Here is a 9,247-nt window from a genome sequence, read left to right as displayed (position 1 = left end):
TGTTGGCCCTGCCGTTTCCGTTACACAGGAATTCACGTTTTTAAACCAAAATAATTGAAGCCCCAACTGGGGCACCGACAGCGGGGTCTCGGTGCGTTTCTGAACTTGAAGGCGGCCGGCAGGAAGGAGCCACCAGAAGGGCACATCCTTGAACGTCACTGAACGCCACCACGGTTGGCACGCTGCTCATGCTGCCTCCGGCTCCTTCTGGGACCCTGCTGGGTGCCAACGGCCGGCACGAGGGCCATGTGTACGCGGGTGGCCAGCAGGGCAGCCCTTCGCCGTGCGCCCCGGGGAGATAGGACAGACAGACTGGGCTGCATCCGGCCCTGCTTCCTCTGCAATGTAGCAGCCGGGCCCCTTGCTCCTGCGGGGTCCCTGCTCGCCGTCCCGGCCCGTGGCTGCGTCTCCCCAATGTCACCAGCCAGCCCTCACAGGCCTGTCCTCCCTGCTGGTGCCCAGCGGCGTGTCTGTGGCGGCAGGTGTCAGGGTTTCCTGGTGGGTTTGGTGGCGCACGCCAGCTCTGGCCGGGAGAGGAGGTTCTGGGTCATGTGGGATCGCCCATTCTCGCCATGGTCTCCCCAGCCCACGTGCAGGCCCCACGCTGACGTCACCGCCCCCTCCCCCGTCACGGAGGACAGGCTGGTGGGCTCGAGGGTCCTCTGTGGGCCTGGTCCACAGGGCAGGGGCCTCGGACCTGCTCCCACACATCTGCGGACATCCAAGGGCCTATGGCGGCACCCAGGGCACGTGCGTGTGGGCGGCCGTGCGCCTGGGTCAGAGGGCCAGCCCTGAGGTCAGGCCGTGCCATATCATGGTGAAGGCTGGCGTGTGCTCTGGGACACTCCCCCCCCTGGGGTCCGCGTGGGCGTCTTCCTCCTCTCGCTCAGAGATGCCTGCAGTGGCCACGCAGGACGACGTTTAGATCAGGCCCCGGTTCCATCAGGCGGCGGCTGGTGGACGGCGCGCTGCGTCCCACGAGCCCCGCATCACTCTCCCCGCGGCGTTTTCAGCAGCAGGACGACACCGTCAACTGCCCGTGCGAGTCCGCAGAGTGTGTGTGAGACCAACCTCGGCGTCACCCGTGCGCCTTGCCTCTGGTGACCTGGCCGGCATGGGGCTGGGGAGGGGGGCACGGGGCCCCTCTCCTCCAAGCACAGACAGTGCCAGGGCCGCTTTCCCCCTCCGCACGGTCCATCTGTGTCCGGATACCGGACTCTGACCTCCTCGTGCGCCGCATGCGTCTGCCCCGTTCACTCCCAGCCCCCCTGGAACTTTCCGGAGCCACAGGCACCCTGCTGCCCGGGAGCACCCAGCCCTGCCCGCTACTTCACAGCAGTGGCTCAGACCACTGCTTCTCGTGTGGTGGGGAGTGGGGGGAGGGTCTGAGTGGCTAAGCACGCTGTAAAATCAGAAGTTCCGGTTCCAGAGTCTTCGTCTAAAACCTGTGGTCCTTCTAGAGACTTCTTTACCTTAAAAAGCATTGGCGGGGAGTCGACTGGGTGCTGGGAGGCCCTCGGACAGCGCAGCGGAGGGGACTCGGGACCGCGTCCGGTCGGGTGGGGGCGGGGCCGCCCGCAGGCTGTCAGGCTGAGACCCCGGGGAGGGGGACGCCACCGCGGGCTTTGGGACCATGGACGGACAGAGGCCGTTTGGGGCGCCATCTGCGGAGTCATGTGACGGCCGAGCTGACGGGGGAGTTGGAGCGTTGGTTTCTGCTCCTCCCAGAGTTCATTCTGCCCCCGGTCGTGATAAGCGGTAATAACGGTAACGGAAGTAATCGATCGTGTGTCTCTTCTCCGTTTCCTGTAAGGGGTGGGGGAAAACATCCTGGCGTTTGATCCGTAACAGACCACGCCGAGAGAAGGCTGTAACGTGGCGAAAGACGAGGTGACACCCGAGCTTCCGCTAGTCCGGGAGGCCCCGCCCTCCTTCCCAGGAGGCAGCCGCGTGCGGGGTGTCACCCCGTAGCGTGCGCGGCCTCCCTGGCCCGCGGACGTGTCAGGCCAGTGTCGTCTCTGGTCAGGGCGTGAGGGGACAAGGCGGCCTGCGCTGCTGGCGTGATGGGGACAGGAGGGGCCAGTCTTGGTTGCCCCGTTTGTGCCGGTTTTGCCGTCTGTGTGGGTGGGCGGGTTGTTGGACGTGTGGGTGGTCGGTTGTCCCAGCTCCTAGTTCCTGTCGGCGGGTGCCCTGGCCCCGGCCAACCCTCAGGACCCCGTGTGCAGGGCTGGGAGGCAGGACAGGACCTGTGGGCGGAGCTTCCTGGGAGGCAGGGCCTGTGGGCGGAGCTTCCTGGGAGGCAGGGCCTGTGGGCGGAGCTTCCTGGGAGGCGGGGCCTGTGGGCGGAGCTTCCTGGGAGGCGGGTCCTGTGGGCGGACCTGCCTGGGAGGCGGGGCGTGTGGGCAGAGCTGCCTGGAAACCAGTAGGAACCGGCGGGAACGGGCGTGAGGGTCCAGCCACGTTTCCATCGCACGTTGTGGGGGAATCGGTGGTGCTGGTCCACGCGACCCCACACTGTCACATGCAGGTCGGCACACGCGCTTTTAGAGAAGCCGGTGCAGGAGTGTCACTCTGCACGGCGATGTCCAAGGTGAGATTTGGTAAGCAGTGACTGCCGCGGAGGAAGGCCGGGTCTGCCGCTTGGTGGAACGGTAGCCCCCACCTGTCCCCGGGGTCGTTTCTGCGGTCCAGTCGCCCGGGTCCGAAACGTTAGGCGGAAAAGTCCAGAAAAGCACTTCACGGTTTTGCGTGTGCGCCATTCCGAGCGTCTGACGTCTCGTGCTGTCCTGCTCCGTTTCCCTTGGGACGTGACTCATCCGTCTGTCCAGCGTCTCACCCTGAGCACGCTCCCGGCCTGGCGGTCACCTGGTGGCCGTCGCGGTGATCAGGCCGCCTGTGGCGGTGTCACGGAGCTTCTATTCAGCCCCCCTTATTTCACTTCATAATGGCCCCGAGCACAGGAGCAGGGATGCTGGCGGTTCGGAAGCGCCCCCGAGGGGCCGGGCACCGCGGCCGCTGACTGAGAAGGTGCGTGAGACCTTGGGAGAGACAGCATGACAGGGCTGGGTAGGACCCGGGCCTTGGGCAGCGCAGCCCTGTGGATGAGGGGTGGCTGCACTCGTGAAAAGGAAGCAGCCTTTGATGCACGTGTAGGACTCCGCTGTGACCTCTCCGCAGATGGAGGAGGAGCCGGTGGCTGAGGCTCCTGGGGGCGGAGCCTCAGAACCAGGCGTGGCTCTGGGGTGTCCCCTGGGAGTGAAGTGCAGGGCACATGCCCTTAGTCACATAGAGATGCACTCACCCCCACACACGCTGCTTGCTCACACACAGATTCACACAGACTCATAGTCTCGTGGACACACACGCACACTGCTCGCTCACACACAGACTCAGACACACACAGTCTCGTGGATGCACATGCACTCACCAACACACTCCGCCCTGGGGCACAGTCGCTGTGCGTGCAAGCCCCTTCTCTCCTGCACCTACCGCTGGGGACAGACTGTTGACGCCAGTGGCTGCAGGTGCCACGTCGGCAGGTGTGGCTGGGTGCGGCCTATTTGTTTGCCATTGTCCCTGGTAACGGTGACGGCCCCATGTGGAGCCGCCAAAGGCCATAAAGCGGTTCTGGGCCCAGACGCCTGGTCCCTGGGCACGTTCCTAGTCAATAGTGGGTGCTGCCCCCCGCCCCGTCTTGTTGTGTCCTCGCCCCGCCCCGTCTGCCGAGAGGGCGTTGCTCCCCGGCTGGCACGTGGAGTTTGGACCTGCGGCGTCTCCTCCCTGCATCTGCTGGCCAGGCCTCTGTGGGCTCAGCGCCTGTGGCACGGCTGGCTCCCGGGGTCGCGGTGAGGGCCGGGGAGGAGGACCCGCAGGCCCAGCGCCCAGATGTGACCTCCTGTGAGGGTCCAGTGGAGGCAGGGCCCCATCCTGGGCTCTCTGAGGTGTGCGCAGCCAGCTCCCAGGGCGGGGAGGTGCTCGGCCAGTGCCCACCCCCACCCTCTGCCGCGCCCGGTCCCCAGCGGTGAGGGCCCCACAGCAGCGCGTGGGGGACAGCAGCAAGGCGCCTAGCAGCATCGGGACCCTCCGCCATCCCCGGGCTCGTGGCGGCCGCCCAGTCGGTGGCTTCGGGTCCATCGGGGGCTGGGAGGCAGCCACAGCGCCTGAGTGCTGAGGCATCGCTCCTCCTGGCCGCAGCAGGGCTGAGCCAGCCCGGACATGGCCCAGCCCACCGTAAGCTCGCTCATCAAAGGAAGACAGCCAGGGACGTGGATGGTGCCGTGAGACTGTGGTCAGCGGCCGGCCGGAGGCGCCGCAGCAGGTGAGCACACCCCGCTGCTGCCTTGGCCTGACCCCCGGGGCCACCCTTGGCCGTTATCTGGTGCCCCGTGCAGGGCAGGCGCCAGCCGGTGGGGAGCGACGCCACCCCGCTGCCTCTGGCAGGCTGGAGGGACACTGAGCATCCAGGACCTGCAGCCGGGGGCCTGGCGTGTGGCCCAGTGGGTGGCCTCTGAGAACACACATGTGTCTTGACTGTCCCCCCGTGCTCCTGGCCAGCTGCCTGCCCTGTTTTCCTTCAGAGAGCGAGGACAGACATGACAATCTGGCCTGTTTTCACGGGGCCGCCGGCCAGGGCCCTGGTCTGAGCCACGTGGCAGGAACGCGCCCGGCGTGTGTGCTTGGGACAGGACGGCCTCTGTGAATCAGGTGTTTGCGGTTCCCAGCGTGGATGCCGGTTCGCTCACGGCCAGCAGGTGGCCCGTCCCCGCCACCGTCCCCTCTTGCCTGGGCGACTGGTTTCGTGCGGTCTGGTCTCTGCAGGTCCGTTCTGAGTCCAGGTCTCTCCTCGGGCGTCAGCGTCTGCGTCGTCTCTTGCTGTGGTGACAAGGGCTCTTGCTCTTAGCTGGCAGGCGTGTGGACGCCCCGGAGGTGCGGAGCTGGGGACCTCGAGCTCCCCAGGCTCCGCTCGCTGTCTGACACACTGCATGGCCCCTGCGGTTCGTGCCAGCGAACGTCTTCTCCCTGAGGACCTGTCCACTTTGTTCACTGCGTCACCCTGAGGGACAGGGCGCCTGGCCAGAGAGGGCGCTCGGGGACACGTGTGGACACTGTGGGTTTGGGCAGGTGGCAGGGCTGTCGGTGATGTCGGCCGTGGGCAGGGCTGGCGTGGTGGCTGAGCCTGGCATACTCGGGGCGCCCCCCAGAGCGCACTCATTCTTGGGGACACCGTGGGGCCGGGCCGGGCGGGCGCTGTCATTTCAGCCAGTCTGGCCGCAGTGGGACGTGGGGGGCGTGGGACACGCATGGCCTCTTCTGCAGACCTCGCGGCTGTCCTTGCGAGCCCAGGTCCCGTTCCCGCCTCAGGCTTTGCCCGCTCTCTCAGCGGACGTGCGCTCCAGACAGCGGACTCGGCGACACTCGATAGGCCTTGTTTTCAGGGTGGTTTTAGGTTTACAGAAAACCTAGCAGGTCGCACGTAGAGTCCTCAGCTCCCCTCCTGAGCGTCTGCGTTTGTTACTCTGCACGAGCCGAAACCGACACACTGTTGCTAACCGGTTCCCACGACTGCCGCCCCGCGGCCCTGAACAGAGGTGTCCCGACACGTGCCTGTCATGGTGGCGTCACACAGAGCATGTCCACCGCCTGGAAGTCCCCGTCCCTCGGCCGTCCCTCCCGCCTCCCAGTCTCCTGACAGCCACCGCCCTTTCACTGTCCACAGTTGTCCCTTCCCCGGAACGTCTCGTGGCCGGAAGCACATAGTGCGCAGCCCCCTCAGATGGGCTCCCCTCACTCGGCCGTGCGCATCTGAGGTTCTCCGGGGCTGTTCGTGGCCGGACAGCCGTCTCTTTTTATGGCTGAAAAATACTGCGCTGCGTGGGACGCAGACGAGGGTTTCTCAGAGGCAGGAGCTCTGGGTGCTTCTCGCCGGTCCGCCGACGTTTCGCGAGGCCCCAGGACGCGCGTGGGCCGAGTAGGGACGCACGAGGCGGGGAACCGATCGCCGTGCTGTCAGCCTCGCTGCTCCGTGTGTGGCCACCACCCGGCGCGTCTGTCTGCAGCTGTCTCCATTCCCAAGGCCGTCTGTCTTGTTTCTCTTTTACACTCATTTTTCTGAGAAGTCTCGGTGCGGGGGAGCCAGCCACGAAGTCAGCGGTTCTGGACGGTGAGAGAGGCTGCCTTGTGTGTGGGGTAAGGGAGCGGATGGGGTGCCGGGGGGAGGCCTTGCCCCCGACAAGGCTGTGAGTCAGAGTGTGGTGCAGTAATAACATGTCCCAGTCGAGAGAATAAGTGTGTGTCACGTTCCTTGAGGAACTCAGTGAGATAGAGTTATAAATAGCTGCCCAGTAGGAATCAAGGTCATGCTGCTGGCCACCCCACCCACAGGACGCTGGTCCGTCGGGAGTCTCCTGTCCTGTGCACGCTTCACGGAGCTCTTGGAGGAGGGGTGCATGGCATCTGGGGGAGGGTGGCCAGGCAGAGTCACTTGGGGCCAATCTGGTCCCCAGCCTCCCAACCGCCCTGCCTCCCGGGTGTCCCAAGTGTGGAGAGCCTGTCCTGTGACGGGTAAGCCTCATTTCCGTGACTCACCAGTGGCTCGCAGGGCCCTGCTGGCTCGGAGCGCGTCCTGCACAGCAGGGCGTTGCCCAGCAGTTGCAACGGCCAGTGTCTCCTGGGGGAGTGGACGTGTCACAGCCCGGCCTGCGTCAGGTGTGTGTCCCAGACATGTCTCACACTGGACGTGACACCCCGTGTCCTGCTCCCGTCCCCTCACTCTGTCCTCTGTGTCGTAGGGGGTCGTGGGGACTCAACCACCGCCGGTTCAGGCACAGGTGGCCTGTGTCTGGTGGGGGGCTCAGGGCCATGCGCGCCCCCTCCAGCACCTCCACGTGCTGCCCTGACTCGCCTCCGTGCTGATCCGCCCTGCCCCGGGCCCCCCCTCCATGCGGCATTGCTCTGCTTGGCGGGCATCATCCGAGCACGCCGAGCCTTCTGGCAGCTTCCAGAACAGCCTGGTGCTGGCTCGCGCTATCTTGAGAGCTGCCCGGTCTGCCCCAGCCCCTGGGGCAGTGCTGGGCCCCGTGTTCGAAACACTGGTCCCGCTGGAGAGGGGAGGTGGGGGAGGGGCGGTGTGCCTCTGACCTTACACTCTGCAGGGTCTTTGCATGGCCTTTGTGACACCCAGGGCGGTTGGGACGCCGGAGGGAAGAAGGCCGTGCTGGGTGGCCGTGCCCGCACCTCGGCCGTTCGCCTGTGGAGCCCTTTCCTGCGACTTTTCCAGTCGCAGATCCTCCTGCTGATGGCTGAAAGGTGGGGTGTGAGGTGCGACCAACACGCAGACTGAGGAAGTGGCAGCGAAGGGCCTAGAAGAGGGTCTGGGTGGTGCACACCTCGCAGGCGCTAGCCGAGCGGACGGCACGGGCGCCCAGGCGCTGCGTCTCCTGGAGGAGCCTGTGGAAAGGAGAGCACGTCACTGGCACGTCCTCGTTAGCCGGGAGGCGAGGGACGCACGGAGAAAGCGTGCCGCGCGGTCGCGTGGCCTGTGACCGCGGCTGGGGCCTGTCCCTCCTGCGCCCGGTGGAGCCCAAGGTGGTTTTCTTTTCTTGGCTCGTTTATTCGGTTCCTTAGATGTCACGTGTAACGACTCCCGTGGCGTTTGTCTTTCTGCGTCTGACTCATTTCGCTCAGCATAGCACCTTCTAGGTCCGTCCGTGTCGTCGCACGCGGCAAGATGTCATCCTTGTCCGTGGCTGGGTGATGCTCCACTGCGTGTACGAGCCCCGGCTTCTTTATGCCGTTGATGGGCACGTGGGTCGCGCCACATCTCGGCTGCTGTGAATGGCGCCGTCGTGAACACAGCGGTGCCCGGATCTCGTGAATCACTGTTTCGGTTTCCTTTAGATTAGCAGAAGCGGAAGTGCTGGGTCATGAGGCGGTTCCATTTTCAGGTTCTGTTTTGAGGAAGCTCCCCCCGCACTGTTTTCCACACCGTTTTGCAATCTCGCCAGCGGTACACGGGGTTCCCTTTCCTCCACGTCTTCACCAGCGCTGCTGTTTGTGGATTTCCTGATGATGGCCGTTCTGACAGGTGCGAGGTGACGTCTCGTCGTGGTCTGACGATTAGTGACGTTGAGCATCTTTTCATAGGTCTGTCCTCTTTGGAGAAATGTCTGTGCAGGTCTTCTGCCCATTTTTTGATGACACCGTTTGGGTTTTTGGTGCTGCGTTGTATGAGTTCTTTACTCGTTCTGGATATTAACCCCTCGTCCGGATGTGTCGCCGGCAAATATCTTCTCCTGTTCAGCTGAGCAAAAACTTTTTAGTCTGACGTAGTCCCATTTGTTCGTTTTTCTTTTGTTTTCCTGTCTGAGGAGATGTATCCAGATGCTGGCGTTTACTGCCTGCTTTTCTTCCAGGAGCGTTGTGGGTTCAGGTCTCGCGCGTAGGTCTTTGGTCCATTCTGAGTTTATTCTCGTAGGTGGTGTGGGGAAGTGGTCCGGTTTCCCTTTTTTGCACATATCTGTCCAGTTTTCTGCGCACCGTTTATCGAAGGGACTGTGTGCCCGTCCCCACTGCGTGTCCGCGCCTCGTCTGTCACGGGTTTAAGGGGAGTCTGGGCACAGTGGTTATCGAGGAATCGGACGCAGGCCCAAGTGCAGCACGTCAGTGTGGTGGCTTCCCGTGGCTGTGGCTCTGTGCAGCATTTAGAAAGAGGACAGTAGTGGCTTATCGCCTGTTTGTGTCACAGCCGTGTGGCTTCTGAGGAGCGGGGTGTCCCAGTGACGAAGCGGATGCGTCACCGTGTTCCTAGGTAGCCGTGGCTCCTAACGCCCGATCGAGGACACGTGCCGGCTGTTTCTGTACCTGCACACGTGTGTGCCCGTCACCGTGCACGCTGGCACACACACACGGGGGGATGTAGCTGGTTACACGCGTGGGGCTGGTGTCGGGCCACGACACCGGCGGAGCAGCCTGGCCGGCTCTGGGCTCTCACCTCGGGGCTCCTCGTGGCACTGGGGGCTTGGGCGGAATGGCACAGGGGTGTCCCTCGCTCGGATAGGGCACGGCGCGGTGAACTCAGGCCCTTGCGGGCTCCCTCACCGCTGTCGTGCCATCTGCTGGGACGAAAGCAGCCTGAGCAGTCAGTTCCGGAGCAGCCATCTGCCGCCCCAGGGCAGAGGCACCGCAGCCGCTTACAGGACCGTGACTGTCCTGGCCCCTCGTCGCGGGCCTTAGCAGACGTCAGGACGCC

The 9,247-nt window shown here is 64.6% G+C and overlaps 1 protein-coding gene across 15 annotated transcripts in view; it reads left to right on the top strand.

The window, feature by feature from the left end:
- The window catches only part of LOC102891693 (tensin-3), a 117,945-nt gene that overhangs the window by 41,736 nt on the left and 66,962 nt on the right, over nucleotides 1–9,247 (top strand). The gene's annotated exons all lie outside the window — the stretch shown is intronic.

Source organism: Pteropus alecto, unplaced genomic scaffold (assembly GCF_000325575.1).
Source record: "Pteropus alecto unplaced genomic scaffold, ASM32557v1 scaffold214, whole genome shotgun sequence".
Classification (NCBI taxonomy): Eukaryota; Metazoa; Chordata; class Mammalia; order Chiroptera; family Pteropodidae; genus Pteropus; species Pteropus alecto.
Note: the sequence above shows the minus strand (reverse complement) of the source record. Positions and strands in the feature narration are given on the sequence as shown.